The 15528-nt window shown below is 34.8% G+C and overlaps 1 protein-coding gene across 6 annotated transcripts in view; it reads right to left on the minus strand.

The window, feature by feature from the left end:
* Positions 1–15528, minus strand: part of LOC118735860 — a 548047-nt gene that overhangs the window by 147314 nt on the left and 385205 nt on the right. For all 6 annotated transcript variants that reach the window (XR_004992653.1, XR_004992652.1, XM_036465840.1 and 3 more), the window contains exon 4: positions 8032–8164. The gene's annotated coding sequence lies outside the window, so the exon portion shown is untranslated. The remainder of the gene's footprint in view (positions 1–8031; positions 8165–15528) is intronic.

Raw genomic sequence — 15528 nt, forward strand, 5'->3', positions numbered from 1 at the left:
GCACAGCAAATACATACTATGCACCTATACATAACAAACTTTTCGATATTCCTGTGTTAATATTTTTTACGTTTTTGGGAATTCGCTGCCCAATTGTGATAAATCCATAGCAGTAAGCGTCAACTGGGAGCGATTTATTTTTTTTTTTTTTATGAAGCTGCTTATGTATGTATTTGGTATGTACTGACCGACCACAGATACACAAACGACCCTCAATTCGCAAAGTTTTCATGTTTGCCATGTTTGAATTGCGTTCGAGGGCTTTTTGTTTAATTTTGGCTTTGTTTTATATTTGTTTGTTTTATTTCTTGCGACTGTCCCTCAAAAATACATATATATATACAGCTTCTAAACAACTCAATACATTTTCATGTTCACAAACCCTTAGTCGTTTATAAAATGTGCAAGTAAGCAAATATTTGTATTTATTATTTGTAAGTAAAAGTGCAAAATTTGCAAGTAGTTAAACATTGCGCAGAAAGTTTTTCGGCATAAAAGCGAAAAGTGTATTCTTATTTGTCTAGCATTAGAAATCCTAAAAGTGTAGCATACTTTATGGCACTCGACTGACATCTTAGCAACGGTTGAAGTACGCTAACTGATTCAACCACGAAAGGGGAAAAGTTTTCCAATGGAATTTGTGTGAATTCGTTTGCGAATAGTTGCATAAACTTGAATCGGCAGCACTTTATATACTTGTGTGGGGGGAAATATACGTACATGTATGTATAAATGTACATGAATATATGTAATTCGAGGCATATTTTAAGTGGCTTAAAAGTGGTTGAGGGAACAAATGGTTAAGCTAGTAATTTTTGGATATATGTATGAGGCTCATACTATGAGCAAATCCTACGAGTTTTTACATTTGGTTCGAAAATGGTGGCATACTCATTTTAGAAAATGCATTCTCTTCACTTTTCCATAAAGAACAATATACCATAGCGAAATTGTATTTAAATGAAAACCTAAAAAATATATACTACATACCAAAAAGTAAACATAATAACTCGTATATCCTTACTTGTTTATTTTACGTATACGCCCCGTAGCACCAATACATTCAGCTTATATGTAAGTTTACTCGCACGCCTCAACTTAAAAGTCATTATTTAAAGTAATGAAATATTGACGTCGAATATTTTTCTACAGTATTCTTTGTGAATATATCGATCCCTAACCGCCAAAATAACGTAAGCGACAGTTTTTTCAAAATTTTCCTTTGGAGGCAGAAATATTCCTGTAGCATTTTTGCATCAAAAAAAAAAAAACAATTGTTTGAAAAAAATGTCGCTTACGTTATTTTGGCGGTTAGGGCTCGATATATACTAATTTCGTTATGTAAAACAATTTCAGAATGAATTTCGAGCGTGCCAATAGAAATCTTGGACGTGGAAAGACGAGAAAAAACAAGATTAACTTTGGAGAGTTTAGTAGAACAAAGTACAATTTTCAAATGATTAAAAATTACGGTTGATTTTTTAGAATTTTTATTTTTTTTTTGTCCAGCATGTTTCGGTTTTCTTCCATATAAAAATAAATTGTCTGTATTCGTTATATGGAAGCAAATGGAACAAAAAAAAAAAATTCTAAAAAATCAACCATAATTTTTAGCCATTTGAAACTTGTACTTTGTTCGACTAGAAGCGATTTGTTGTTGTATAACTTTTTTGTAGGAAATTGAATGTCCTACAAGTTTGTCATATTTTAATTTTCTGTAGCTCTTGTTATTTTCGAGATAGGGGTAAAAAAAAACGAGAATTTCATGAAAAAATTGGGTTTAGTGACCCGTACTACCCCGCTGTTGGGAGTTAGGATTACCACGCAATGAGCACTTTTGTAGAGCATTCTGTTCTGAAGAAAACCTATCATTGACAAAGATTATACCATAAAATGCCTCTGAGCTGTAGACTTTTGAAGAAAAAACTCAAAGTTTACGTGTATTTGATATGGGAAATCTTTCCACGCCTTGGGCGAGTACTTAATGTTAATATTAAGGGTTCAAATAGGAAGTTTTTTTTCGGTGTTTTCCACAAAATTTCTAGGTTGTAGTGAAAAAAAAACAATAGTAGCAAAAAAAGCACCCTAATGTATGTATGTATATTCTTCAGTCATGTCTAATTGTTGTGTGTATTATGTTTTGCTTTGTTGTTCAATAAAATCAGACTCGCTGATGAAATCGTGAAGTACGTCGAAACGCGTAGGAGAAAGAGAAAACGCAGTTTGTCTTTTTTTTAATATACCGACCGGAAAGCTCTACCAATGACCCAACAAAAAATTTGAATTTTGGTTCGAAAATCATCGTCATCTTAAATCAATGTAATTTTTTTCGCATTTGGCGGAACACTAGTTCTATTACTCTAGGTTGGTCTTTTTTTGTTTTTGAAGAACATTTCCATCAATTAATGTTGACAATTTTAAGCAAGGAATGAAACCGAAACCCAAACCGAAACCGTAACCGTTTAAAACCGTTTCGTTTTTCAAAACCGAAACCGAAATCGTAACCGTTATCTTGACCTGAAAAGGAACGATACCGAAACCATTTCAATCACAGGTTTCAATCGGTTTCCAGAAATTTACAAAAATAATAAATAAAAATTTCTTTGAAATAAATGATTTATTTAACCAAAATCAGCAACATTTTGCTAAAATTCTTGTTAAGTAGTAAATAAGTATGGCAAGGTAACTTTTCGCAAAAATCTGCTGATGACTTTGTTGTTGTGAATCGATAATCGATTAATTATATTTAAGTAGTTTCTTTCCCGTACGCAATGCGAGATCCCGCGTGTGCCCAAAATAGCCCAGAAATCATTCCTGTACTCAACAAAATGGGTAATAGAGAGCGAAAATTCGATCGTTAGTGTATTCTTCCTGCCCGAAACAGCCCGGAATTTTTCTCCGAGTAAAAATGGATAAAGTGTCAAAGTGCATATCAGCTGTATTGTGTTTACGAGTACATGTTGCCTGCATTTACTTGGTGCTTTTAAGGAAAAGCGAATGGCCTGTTGATGTATTTTCAATCTATGTACTTAAAATCAAATTTGTGAAACCAAAATTCAATTTCCAGGTGTTTGCATTTAATACCATATTCTGACCGACAACCAAAACATTTTTCCTTAATTTTCTTTTCATTTACAACCTTTAACTTTCATTCTTATTTTGCTTTGGCCAGGCAATTAACAATAAATCCGAAATGGCGTATTAAAGATGATAAAATATGACTTCCACTTCGATAAATAATCGAAAAAAACTAGTGAAGACACCGATTGGAATGAGTGGAAAGTAAGTAATTTTCAGCCAAAACTGGTTTTCGTTTAACAGATTTTATATGGACGAAAACACAAGTTTTAGGTCGAAAACCAGCTTTAGCAACGAAAACATGTTTCCGATGTCGGTCAGAACCATGGTGTAATGAACTGAAGGTGGCGCATTCCCGAAACCGCTACTTTGGTTTTGCCGACTTTGACATTTATGGCAATACGTAAACAAACTTTTTGTTTAGAAACAAGTGCAAACGTATTGTGTACTTTCGAGTGAAAAATCGAAGTAATTCGTGCGTTCTGAATAAAAAACGTTTTATTTGTAATAAAAACTTTATAAAAATGTCGTGTCGTGTGTTGAATTGCAGCAGCCGTAGGGGTAAAGCCCCCAAATGCAGTTTTTTTTTTGTTTCCCCGCGACGACGCCTTGGCCAGAAAGTAGGTAGAGTTCTGCCGGCAGGAGAAGCCATACAATTTAGACACCAGCGTAATATGCATGAAGCACTTTACGGACCACTTTTAAACACGACATGTTGAGTTGAAAACGTTGAAATACCACAAATTACAAAGTAAAATCGGAGGTAAGCAAGCATCGACCACTTTCTGCAGGAAAACATGCGCTGCGCTAAGATATTATCACTTTTTCGGGGCCTGCAATATAAACACAAAATTAATTAATCAATTAATAAGACCTATTCTTTTGAACACATTTCAAGAGTGGTTGTATATTTTTTGTTAACGTAGTGCTTAATTTGCTATATTCAAAGATGGCTTGAGAAATTAGTGAATCGAGAAGAACACACGTTTTCTCACTGCAAATTCACAACTGTCAACTCATTGTTCTTCGCCATATTCTTTGTTTACCCGTTGCGAATCTTGTATTCTATCGTTCTTGGGTCAGAACATGGTATAAGTGACAAAAACAAGAACAACGTGAATCAGCTGTTTATCGACTTGTGGGCACGAAATGTGGGTTTTTGCGCTTCCGTACTTCTGAACTTTGTTCCATTTTTGAAAGAACATGTTTCTCTTATTCTCTAATTACCAAATCCGGTCCGGATTGGTAGGGAAAGAACCTAGTGTTGATATTATCAGTGAACTGTAATTTTCGATTTTCTTTCCTCAACGTTTAAGACATTGTGATTTAAATAATATCAACAAAATTTCTGTGAAAAACCGAAACCGGAACGAAACCGAAACCAAAACCGAAATAAATTTTGAAGAACGAAACCAAAACCGAAACCGAAACACTTGGCAAAACCGAAACCCAAACCCGAACGTTATTTTGAATCGGTTTCATTCCTTGATTTTAAGTATCTCACTGACTACGGTTGTGAGTATTGGTTTTGAAAATTTGTCGTTTGATTCAAAGCGGGCAGTGTGTTGCCGCCACTAGAGTGAGGAGTTCTGATTTTGACCGTTATGGTTGCCCAGATCCAACCGTTTGTCACCCGTGTCCAAATATATTAATGTTAGTTTTCTTTCTTTTGAGCTTACCCTTAGCAGCCAACCCAGTATATTTACTATTTAGAAGCCTTCGACCTCCCTCAACTAATATTGAGCGCATGTGTAGTGTAACAGCCCAAAGTACTGACTGCCGTTCAGCTTTCAAAATAGATGATAGGCATCTGACTGCTTAACAACTAACTGACCGATCCTTAAAGATATCTACGTATATCTGGTAAGCAGTTATTTAATTAGTCTGGAGGCCCCACTTTCAGTTTGTTTTAGAGTTCCGTATAGCATGATCGGACGTGTAAAAGTGAACTGCTACTTCCTTCCAGCTGCTGCCTAGCCCCCATATATTCCTTGAGGGAATTCGAGTAAAGAAAAATCTGCCTAGAGCTAGTAGTAGACAGTGAGCTTTGCTGTCAGCGACAAAACCAAAGTGATCAATAATTTTACAGATCTGTATGCTCATTAAGCACTGGATACTTAGTGCACTTTAAACTGACCATTTCACGTCACGCAGCTACATACATACTTTTCCAGCAATGTTTATTGGGAATTATATTCATTTGGGTAGCTCACTGATGCTATTTTACTCTTTTTCAATAATGAAGTTCCTTAAAGATTCTACACAAATGATGCTGAAGAGTTCAACTCTATCAAAATCGAAAGGAGAAAGTTTTGCTATGAAAGAAAAGTTGGGCTAGGAATTGTATACTTCTTGGTGGATATCCATAAACCTTGCCTTCAATTGCATAGCTAGTCACTCGAAAGCCCTACCACCGCTATTTCTCTGAAAAGTAGTGAGCTAAAACCTGAAAAATTACGCTTGTTTTTTAAAAGTACGTCAGTATGTCGACAATGACCACAATCACAAAGTCCTTATGCGCAAATGCTTCCACTATCTACCTACATATCTCTACTGCTAACCAGAATATTCTCTACAAAATTACATTTTTGACAAAATATTTGACTGAAATTCCTCTCAACTTTATTTCATTTTGCTCTTCCCTTTCCTACGCTTTTTTTTCCAGTTAATAAGCGAAATTTAAAACTTTTCTCCAATGCCAAGTTAACAAAGTTTCTGATGACTGAGGCATGCAGTGTGCGAGTATGTGGCATGTGGCATATGCAAAGCTTCAATTCTGCATACACTATGTAGCGAATGGCAAAGATAATGCTTTAAATTAGTTGTGCATGCAACAAAGCCAATAAAACCAACATTACAGAAGCAACAACAATAACAACTGAAACTGAAACAAAACAAGTGACGGCAACAATGCTGCCGAGGCATTATTGCGAGAGTGATAAGTTGGTTAGTATGAACAAAAAAAAGAAAAAAACGGTTAGTTGCGAAACTTTACATCATTTTGATACAATTTTAAACTTGCACGCCTGCAAATATGCATTGCAATATAATGCGCAATGCGAAGTTAATTTAATGGAAATGTATGGTTGTCGGCGTTGCAATTCGTTTACTAGACATTGTGCTGCGCCTAAAAGTTGATTATGAAATTTCAAATTGTTTACGCGAACTTTTAAAACTGTCATTAGGCGTATAAGGTGGACAAGGTAAGTCAAGCTGGCGGGTAAAATGATTCAAATTTCCCTTAACGCCTGAAAACAATAGCTGAGGGAAATTCGTTCATCCTACCAACGCGCCTTAAATTATACTTTTGAAAGAAATAAAAAAATTTTAAAAGAGAGCACTAATAGGTAACTTATAACTTTTCTTTATATGAATTACGTATGTACATAGAGAGAAAAGTTTAGTAACGTCCGCAAAATATATTTCCAAATCTTATGTTGAGGGAAATTTATTAAGCTGACTCTTTTCTCAGTGTAGTGCGTAACGAGCGAAAATAACTGTTAAATATCAAGACTTTTATTTTTTCATTCAAGAATAAGCGCTAAAATGGGATTTCTATTTGCTCTGTCAAATTTAATCGATATTTTGTGATTTTTAATTTATATTTTACTAACCGTTATAATGTAGAATTGCGGTTTTATGACCGATTTTAGAATTTCGTGATCTAAAATTAACGATTAAAGATTTGATCGAAAAAATAAAAATTATAAAATAAATTTGAACGGAAAAATAACAAATAATATCAAAGCAAAAAAATAAAACGGACTTCAATTCTCACATAAAAATTTAAGATTATCGTTGATCTCTTCACGATACAATTATCGAATCTAAACATCCATCCCTAAGGGTACCACCTTTCCGGTGAAAAAAGAACTATCGAAATCGGTTAACGTGGTCCAAAGTTATGCGGTAACATACATAAAAAAAATATATATACATATATATATTCCGACGAACTGATAGCTTCCTCCTTTTTTTTGAAGCCGGTTAAAGATCCAATTTTAACGGTTAAATTATGCTTTTTATTTTAGACATTATAACGCCCAAACCTAAAACTCTGGAACGTGAACTTATTTTATATTTTAGTATTAAAAGCTCTACCAGTAAACCATTGCTAAGCGATGCGCTGCTTCTTCACTTCTATAGTAGTTACATAAAATGCAAAATTAATTAAATTGATTTCCTGCTTGCTGCTATGGCTGCCGCTACATAAATTCCCCTTTTCATTGTATTCACTGCTGTTTCTCAGGTTTTTGCTGCAGTTCACTTTAGTGGTTGCCGCAACTTTATTGTTTAGAAAATTTATTTACTATTTGCAAATGAAATATGTATGTAGTACAATAGTTGGCTACTATAGTGCTGCTATGAATGAAACTTGGTAAGAACATACGTACATAAGGGGGCCATAATTGCGGCAAAGGCTTCGTCGGCATTGCAACTCATAAAAAGGAACTTTACGAACTTATTTCGAAAATAGCAAAACAATAGAAACTAATTAACTTCGTTGCAAGCTTGTAAAATTTAAATACAATTCAAGGAATAAAAAAGCAAACATTTGTAAAGAAATACCATTACGAGTATGTGTGCATTTAAGCAGGCGAAGTGATAGGGGCGAAGCCAAAACTATGCAAGAAAAATACTTTCATGTCTTTGTTGTTAATATGTTACTGCACTCCGTTTTATTTATGCGCGTTTTCATATTCATATGCGGACACTCTGTTCATTTATGTAGATAGCATACATTTACATTATTTTTAAAGTTTCAAACCAAGTAAGATACTATCGTTTTTCCAGTAATTTTTGCTTTTAATTTCACTGTGCAACCAAAAATAAAAAAAATAAAAATATACCATAATACACTTCTACTTAGAACATCATCGTCCAACTAGAAGGGACATACTTATATACGCGTATCTAAATGTAGAAACTTATATTCAAATTTTTACAACTTACCATTTTTCGTTTACTGTAATGTGTTCTTGGGTTCCCCCTGTTGTTGAGGTCGTTACAATTGCTGTTGACTTTGTTTTATGTATGTATTTTGTTTTAGAATTGTTTAGAACATTACAAAATTGTACGCACGTGACTGCAAATAAAGAAGAAATCAAATGGGGGAAACTATTATTTTATACATATTTATATATATATATGTACATAGATTGTCACGTTTGTGCAGGTCTATGTTCAATTTTTTGCAATCTTTTTTCGGTAGGGTGGTTTAATATGCAAACAATTGTACAAATGGTAAGCTTAACAAGACCAGCGTGGGGTGAAAAAGCTCTTTAATTTGACACAATAAAAGTATATATGTACTTATAGCGTACAATTCGGTTAGAATGAACTAATTCCCGGGAGAGGCCTGTTCACTCAACCAAGATTGCACATAAATAGATCTTAAATCAGGAATTTAAAGACACTTTAAGTTATAATTCATTCACAAAATGAACGCATTTCATTTTAAATATTATATCATATTCTGTTGAAATATTTTTATGTTTTAAAATGAATTTTTTCCAGAAAAAGTCTTTAACATTGGTTTGTTTATTTTTTTCCTATAAGACACTCCTTCTCGGCTTCGTCTCTAAAATTTCGAAGGACAAGTGTGTTATGGTGTGTTCGTGTTTTTTCGGCGCACTCGATAGTCTTTGAATAATTTTTTTTTTTTTTTAGTTCTTAATGTTCGTTCACTCTAGCCAATACAAAGAAATTATGTTGGCACTCTACAAAGTACAAGAATATTGGTGTTCATCCGATCAAGGAGTTCAGCTAAGCCGGGGTTCATTCAAACCCGATTGAACGGAATTACTATGCTGCACAAAATCTGTTATAGTACTTAATTTAAATATGGAATTACTTCCAACACTTAGTCAAGCTGGACTTGACACTTGTGTCGAAGGCCACAGCGGCCCATTGTAGTTCCTCCTAATACTAAGTACGAGATTTCTGAATATTCTTGAAAGAAACATCCCATCTTTTTGGTGAATTCAATCAGCCTATCCTACAAGTCAACGTGAGCGACCCAGATGCGAGATGTGGTAACCAATCCGTGTGGAGCCTTGGGTCCGGGCACTCTCCGGAAAGAGAGTTGGTCTAAGGGCTCACTGAAGTCTGCAGCGTCTATTCACCAGTAGGTGCGGCTGCAAGCGGGCGTCTGTTTGGAAGAAACCAGTTCCATCACTTGCAGTGAAGAAAAGAGACCAAACCACGAATGTGAAATCATGTTGAGGCGATATAAGAAGACATTCCGCGATGACCAGCATTCTTACATTAAGTTCTACAAGTTCCCGGCGAAGATGAAGGCTGACATGTACTGTATGCAGTTTTTTCTAAGCAGAAATTGTAAACTATTGCTTACCGCTTAGATTCGTTGCTAGGTACTGCTTGGCAGTTATTTGTTAGGTTATTTTCGCTATCGTTCACTCTGGCCGACAACTTCTTTGTTCTACTGTCGAAGCCTGAGAATTTCTGTAGAATTTAGTAATTTATAGTGAACAATAGTGCATCTTTACTGCATCTACTCACCCATAAATTTGCACATTTGGTAGCTATGTATGTACACTAGGGTGGTACTACCTAAAATCAAATGAACGATTTTTTCCGTCTCAACCCCTCCATCAGTAATAACACAGTCACAGATAACACATATAAATTTTGGTCACGATTGGAGTCGGTTAAGGAGTGTTGGAAAGGGGTCAAAGTCCGGACTCAAAAAAATTAAAAATATTTTTTTTTTTTTTTTTTTTTTTTTAATACCGAAAATCGATACTACTAAAGTCGAGGATATCACATATAAATTTTGGTACCGATTGAAGTCGGCTATGACGTCTTCATAGAGGAATCTGAACTTTGCCCCCTGTACGACGGGCCTTAGCCGTCTCCAATCAGGACCAAATTTAGATGTGATATCTTCGACTATAGTAAGTAGCATTGACGTAGGGGCTGAGGCTTAGGAAATCTGATATAAAAATTCACTTCCTACATTTAAGGACCATCCTAATGCACGTACTCGTGTGTGACCCCAAACGTGAGCAGCACAAAGGTAGCAAAAGTATTCGAAAGGGGACACACTTACGTAAATGAACACTGACTCACACACACACACACATACGGATACATAATTTTGCACCAAAGCTCTATACCTTAGCGCATTCAACGATGGCACTACGCGCTGTTGGCAGGCAAACTTCTTCACCCTATTTTTAGTGATTTTGACAGCCTTCCACCATCCTTACTCTTTTTCAACTTGCACACGTACTTGTCTCTACATACATATTTCATCTCCCTTTAGATATTTGCACCATGCATACATACATATGTATGTATGTATGAACATATGTATAGCTTTTGCTTATCGCAATTGCGTGCATCGTGCGTTGATTTCCCAACCGCTATTTGTGTTCTTTCGCTTGGTCGCTTTTTTGCTGTTGAAATGGGGGTCAACAACAGCTTTGCTATTTTGCTATTGTGCAAGATGAAAGCAATGCTGGCGTGTTTACGTACCACAAATGTATGTATGTATGTATGTAGCTGCGTCAACTGATTTGAAGTCAAAGCTTTTAAACCAGATGCGGCCGAGTTGCTTGATTGTAATATGATGGTTGAGTGAGTGAGTGTAAGGGTTGTTCGCATTTTTTTCCATTTTTTTTATTAACTCTGCTGCTGACTGCTTGATTAGCCGCCTGCTTTTTGCTTTTATAAGGATGCTTTTATTTATTTTTTTTTAACACTTAGGCGTTCAATTATGACAAAAAGGATTTGCCATAAGCGCTGAGTTGTCAGCAACCTCATTGTTGCTAGGCAGGAAAAAGCACTCAGGAACACATATGTATGAATGTATGTATGTACTTATGCACAAAAATAACGTTTAAATGTATAATTCTAATGGAAATAATGCTGAAAGAGCGTGAATACAGGCTTTTGGTAATTTCACTTGCATCCTAATGGCTTGCCTCTATTGAAATTACACTCAGTCTGCTCCCTCAGCAACGAAAGGCAGGAATAAAACATATCGTCATCCTAGAAGGTAAACTCTTAGCTAAAATAAAAGTCGAATTTGTACAAGGTGGTTATAACCAGGGTTGCCACTTACGAAAAAAGTACTAGCCATGGACTTGAAAAAAGTCTACCAAATCTTGGAAAATATCAACCAATAACTTTTTTAGTTATTTGCCAAAACTATAGGTTTGTTCTATTATTTATTATGTATTTTGATAAAAATTAATTTTTTTTTAAGGTAATTTTTATTTAAGAAATGATATGGTATTCAACCAAAAGCGAAAGCGGTGAAACTAAAGGCAACAATGAAGCCTCATCATTTGACAAAAAAGATTCTATTGGGGTTTCTTATAGACAATACAGTAACTTAAAAAACCGCTAGCTGATTTTTTTAATATTCACAATGTTTTTTAGGTAACAATTTTTTTACAGCCCATAAAAATCAACATTTACAAAACAACATTTAGAAAAATTAAAAAAAAAAATTTCGTCTAAATTTCGAAATTTTACTATGAATTTTTAGAGCAATTTTGGTTAAGCAGTTTTATAGCCAATAGAATTTTAGTATTACCTACAATGTGCAGCTAAAAATTCTGGTGAATTGAAAAAAAAATCGACCAGTCTTTTGTGTTTTTTTTTTTTTTTCGTTCAACAATTGCCATTTGTAATTACTGGCGTTGTTTTTTTATTCGTTTTTTTTTTTGCGAACAATCATAGTGTGCGTTTACATTGCTGTCCATTTTTTCTTTTTATTTAAAGAATCATTTAAAAGAGTTTTGAATAGAGGACGATATGTTCGCCTTTTATTGATATACAAACATAAGTATGCATGTATATAAAAAGCATTCGAAAACTAATGTAATAAAGTAGACTACACTTTTGGAAGGAAATTTTGGTAAATTCAGGTAAAAGAAGAAAACGACATAAATTTTAAAATGCCCTAATTGTCTCTATTTCAGTACACATTTCATTAATCTGTTGAAAATATAAAAAAAAATAAATAGATGTTATAATTTTGGTTAATGGAAAATTTTACTTCATAGAATGAAGGGTGTTAAAAGCTAGGGTTGCTTCTGTAATTAAGTTAAGATAACTTATGTTTTATTTAGGTTAAAAGATTACAATTAGTATTTTAATTTGTTCTAAAAGATTTAAGGCATGAGAGATTTGAATGAAAATGGAATGAATGTTTAAACTTGGTGAAAAAGTGAGTTATACAAATTTTGATATGTGAATAATATGAATTCTGAGCAAAGGTTAAATGATATTAAATGATGAATTGAATAGTTAAATTAAATTTAAATATTCACGATGACGATCGATGAGAACTATATGCCGGTATATTAATTCCCACGTTGATATGATGAAGCGGCTCGCTCCTCCGATGTGTTCCGATGTTTGCTGATAGGAGTTCATTGTTGCAAAGAAGAAGAAAGAAGGCAATGCGCGGGTTGTCTTTATAGGCAACACTGGAATGCATTTCCAGTATGAAATGGAAAATCCAAGCAGGGTTACTTTGAATAGGTAAATGTGCAGGGATGCGTTTAGGAGTCAAATATGCGCGACGATGCATCCTTCAAGTGCGCGCAAGTCACTTGAATGGGTATTGTGGATTCAGCGGATAGTGGGGTAAATTATATCCATAATTAAATACAATATGACAATGATATTCTTGGTTGTTGCGAATGACTTTACATCCACCAATACCCACACCTTACCAGCAATTGAGAACAATATTTGAGCGGTTTCCAGTATTGAGAAAATAGTTGGCTTCTGGTGTGGGCAAAGCCCTTAAATTAAGTCTTAAATCATACGCATATCGACATATACATAGTATCTATCGCATTGATATCATGTAAACATTTTTGTTCACTCTTTATTAAAAAAAAAAAAAACAAACACATAAATCCTCGACCTTTTCGCAGCCGAAAGTTGCACTTTTTATCACACCCATCACATTTCTTCACAGCTGATGTAATAAACTCAGGCAACGCTTTGTAATTGTCGTGACCCGCAAAGCAATCCATACAAAGTGTTTCACTCACCTTTCAACTCAAACACAGTCCAGTTTGCGCAGTCAATCGCTTCGCTTTGTGCGCATTGTGCGACCGCGTTCAGGTGCACGCGACCAACTGACACTTTGGCCCAACGAATGCCATTATTCATATTATTGTTGTGGTTCTTGTTTTTCAAATCAAAGGAGAAATACATAGTTATACAAGCAGCATTGTGCAATAGACCTACGAATGCACATAAATAAGTAAATAAGTAAGTATGTTATTTAAGTATTTTATTTGTTTGTATTATTGCAAAAGTAGTACTAAATTTTGCCAGCGCCTTGAGCAATTGTTAAAATGTGACTTTGAAAATTTCTAAAGAAAGTGCAGCATTAGTAAGTTGCTTCGCTCTTTTGGCAATTTGCCCATCCAGAGGCAGTCCAATAGAACATCGGCGTTGGCAAGCAGTTACACATTCCACAAAATCGGAATCGCTTGCTGTTTGCCCAGAAACTTTGCAGACACATTTTTTCGAAGCTTTTGATATATTATTGCTTTTATTGTTGTTGGGATTTTCGGAGAGACACAGAAAAAAAAGCAAGCTGGAACAGTGGCGATTTTCGTGTAGGCATTGTAGGCGCACAAATATACATACAAATTTTTCAAATGCAGAGCGCATATGGGTGAGTGGAGTGGAGGTGGGCGACTGGAGTGATTGGAGGAAGTAGCGCACGAAAAATTTGCGAGGAAATTAATATTTTCGATGAAGTCGAGATCTGTAAGTAATTAAGTATGCTTATTGAAAAATACGCATGTGTTTGCCCTTAAGACCACTTTTATGTAAATAATTGAAGAGAATTAATTTTTTCGGGGCACTTTTTGAATTTTGCATACATATTAGGGTGGCCTAAAAAGGACCTATTGACTGAGAAGAAAATTCTGCCATTTAGAAAATTTTTTATTCCAATTTTAAAAGGTGTCGGTGCACATTTGAAATTTTCAATGTGAATACCATGTAAAAATTATTATTTTTTTATTAGAAAAATTGAACCGTTTTAGGCAAATTTTTTTTCTAGGGCAATAAATTCTCTAAAAAATTACGCTGAAGCTGAAAAATGTATATACTTACGGGCTAAGAAATTCGAAAAAAAGCATAAATATGCAGTTTTAGGGCTTTATTTTTGGAAATATTCATGCTAAATGAAAAAAAACATTGCACTAAAATTAAAAAAATGTGTATAAAATTTTGATTTTGAACCAGATTTGTTAAAAAAGAGAGATTTTTAGCGCATTTATTTTTATTTGATTGCATTTTTAAACAGTATTATTAGCTTTAATTATAAATAAAATGCAGTTTATTGCAATAAGAGTATTTCTAGCGATGTAATTGCACTACTGGCAAAGGAAATTGCTTGTGTTCTCCTTCTTTCGTCGAAGTTAGATTATAATTTTTAACGAAAACTATACCTCGTTCAGCAATATCATCATATTTATTACTCTTAATCGTCTCTAAGACAACCAACTTCAGGGTAATTTTTTTAGAGAATTTAATGCCCTACAAAAATATGCTGCGAATATAATTGTATCCCAAAAGGTTCAATAGGTATGACATTTTTAATAAAACCGAATTTTTTTTGCATGTTATTTAAATGAAAAATTCCAAATGCCCACCGACACCTTTTAAAATTAGTATTAAAATTTTTCCTAATGGGAGCATTTTCTTCTCAGTAAATAGGTCCTTATAAGGCCATTAATTCGTTAGGTTAGTTATTTTGCATCACCCTAATACATGTGTTTATACATTAACGAGTATGTATGTATGTATTTGCTTTAAGGCAGCGCTCCTTCAAGCGCACAGAAGCCTGACGTCTTTCGTAGCCGCCTTGTTGTCTGCCACAAAATGCTGCGCATACCCGGCATGCATTGTAATCCACACGCCACCAAACACATACGCTCTCACGCATATTTTAGTGAAACCGCTGTGGTACTGCAGTCATCTCCAGAATGCTTCGCTGGCTGTCAGTTCCCAAACGGAGTGGTTTTCTGCGAAATTTGGTGGTACGCACGTGTTTTCGCCACGCTTCCATTCACTTTCGTATGCAAATATTGTGTGCAGCAGATATGTGTGCCAGTATGAATTTGCAGTGATTTGTCGAAACCCTGCAGGAAATATTTTTATATGCTACAGCTTCGCTTATGGTGTAATCGAAACTGCTTATGGAACACCAGACATATTTCCTCGTCGCATCGGACTTCATATATCCAAATTAGTTGGCTCAGCGAGGAATGAGCCAAAGCCCTCTTATGCATATCTTGTTGCTGACTGAAGTCCCCAACGGGAATTCTCCATAGTAACGACCTACTCGGACTACTGTTGGCGCACCCGTTTGAGTTATGTTAGGATGGAATCATTTTGAGTATGTTCTCAGCAGCCCTGCTTTCTCCAGGCCAAGGTTTA

This window comes from Rhagoletis pomonella, unplaced genomic scaffold (assembly GCF_013731165.1).
Source record: "Rhagoletis pomonella isolate Grant_MI unplaced genomic scaffold, Rhpom_1.0 Rhpom_scaffold_00003, whole genome shotgun sequence".
Lineage (NCBI taxonomy): Eukaryota > Metazoa > Arthropoda > Insecta > Diptera > Tephritidae > Rhagoletis > Rhagoletis pomonella.